This window comes from Quercus robur, chromosome 9 (genome assembly GCF_932294415.1).
Source record: "Quercus robur chromosome 9, dhQueRobu3.1, whole genome shotgun sequence".
NCBI lineage: Eukaryota > Viridiplantae > Streptophyta > Magnoliopsida > Fagales > Fagaceae > Quercus > Quercus robur.
In genome coordinates, this window is record NC_065542.1 from 25,740,932 (window position 1) to 25,743,010 (window position 2,079).

The 2,079-nt window shown below is 30.5% G+C and overlaps 1 long non-coding RNA gene across 1 annotated transcript; it reads left to right on the forward strand.

The window, feature by feature from the left end:
- Window positions 1-335: 335 nt before the first annotated feature.
- On the forward strand, window positions 336-1,711 carry LOC126699290 (uncharacterized). Its single transcript, XR_007646764.1, has 2 exons — window positions 336-461; window positions 1,366-1,711. It is a non-coding gene; the product is annotated as an uncharacterized LOC126699290 (long non-coding RNA).
- The last annotated feature ends 368 nt before the right edge of the window (window positions 1,712-2,079 follow it).

Genomic DNA, 2,079 nt, shown 5'->3' on the forward strand with positions numbered 1-2,079 from the left:
CATAGAAGATGACTTCTTGAAAGAAAATAGAGAACTCAATGTGTTCTTTCTTTCTAAATTCTAACTGTTGCACCTCTGCCTCCAGCCTCCACTCCTTAACTCCACGCAAAGAGAAACTGTGTGTTGCTTTCTAGTAACCAAGAGTTTGCTATCTTACTACATAATACCTCTAAAATTGGGTTACTTTTGGTCTTAGTTTATCATTATGTTACTGGATTTGAACTTTCCCCTTTTGAGAAGAAAAAAAAAAAGAAACCATCTCACCCATGGCCGCATCATCCATTCCTGCCACCTCACTATCTTAACTCATATTCATTTTCTTCTTAAAGCAGTACCAAATCATTCTTTCTCTTTTACACGGTTAGTGAAAGATCCAAAATTTGAGGTCAAATTGCTCCCTATGGTGATGCAAAGGTTTGAAAAGTGTTTTGGATGATTGAAGAGCGATGGAGTATTGACTAGTGAGACTTTTGATATTTTCTCTCTCTAGAAACGTTAACATTAACGCAGGGGCGGCCCAACATAATTTGGGGCCTAAGGCGAAAAATTTATGCGGGGCCTTTAATATGTAAATATTAATTAAACAAAATTATTTAATACTAATCAAATTAAAGTTAATTTGATACATTAAATACATAAATAATACCAACTAGACTAATGTTAATTTCATATAGAGAATTGAATATCATAGTTGAATTATAAATATTAATAAAAAGAAATAAAAATATATTGCGATTGAAAAATATACTTTATTTTGGATATAAGACGATGCATAATTAAATAAAGTTGTAATCTAATTTTTAATTTTATATTTTGATTTTAAGAGAGATAGATAGATATTATTTGGTGTGTGACTTTGTAGGATATTAGTTTACAAAAATCAAAGTCTCAAACTATCAAGGGAGATTAATCTATAATTGATGATTTAACACATTTGCAACATCTTTTTGAAATATTTTAGGGTTTCAATTGAGTTAAGGTTCTATTGGTCTCGTAATTTGAGAACATTAATAGAAATGAAAAAGAAAAATGCGCTAATTAAAAGCACTATAAAATTTTCAAAATATAATGTGACACTGTCTCTCATTGATGAACCTCATCAATTTAACTAATGAATGTTTATATCACTTATTTGTGATTAATAATATGACAATTTGTAAGTCAATAGTAAAATTTGTAGTACCCTTAACATCACTAATAAAAAAAATGTACAACATTTAGAAAATATATAAAAATTTGGGCCTTTAACTATGAAAAATGGGGTTTTTTTTCTTAAGAAAATTTTTGTTTTTTGGTGGGGCCTTAGGCCTAGGCCTTGAGCCGGCCCTGATTAACGTTATTGACTTATTGTTAACAATTAATTAGGTTTTTTTTTGAACCAGCTGACTCCCTAAATGCCATCCAAGCAATCAATGATGGGGCCACGGGGAGCAGTTTGGGGCATCTCATCCAAGGAATTCTCCAGGTGAGTGTTTCTTTTGAGTCCTGACTCTTCAAGCACATTAATAGATGTTTCAACTCTGTGGCTCTCGAGCTTGCTCAATATGCTCGAAGATCTGGTCTCCAAAACCTCTGGAAAGGAGTTGCGCCCCACTTTGTTTCTTCTTTTCTGCAATCTGATATGAATGTAATCTGAATGTATTCTGTTGTCTCTGACCTGCTATGCAGGAACCTTTGTTTGTATTGTTTCATGGTTTAATGCCAATATATTTCCCTTTCAAAAAAAATTAATTAGGTTTTTTGTTTTTAAAAGCTATTATTTTATCCTATAAAAAAAAAAAAAAAAAAAAACTATTGTTTTAATGAGTTTGTTACTTGTTAGTGTAACGCTAACTTAGCATAATTTGGACCATTAAATTAGAAAAAAAAGTTAGGATTTAAGAAACCGTTCTCTAAAAACTCTAAAGAATTTTGATCCAAGCTAGCCTAGGTTGTCCCTCCTTTCTCCGTATTAAACCCAACAAATCATATGTAATTAATTAGGATATGAAAAACAAAAAAGACTATATATATATATATATATATAAACATGGAAATATAAAGTTAATGTAAATATTCATAAAGTAGAAATATAAAGTC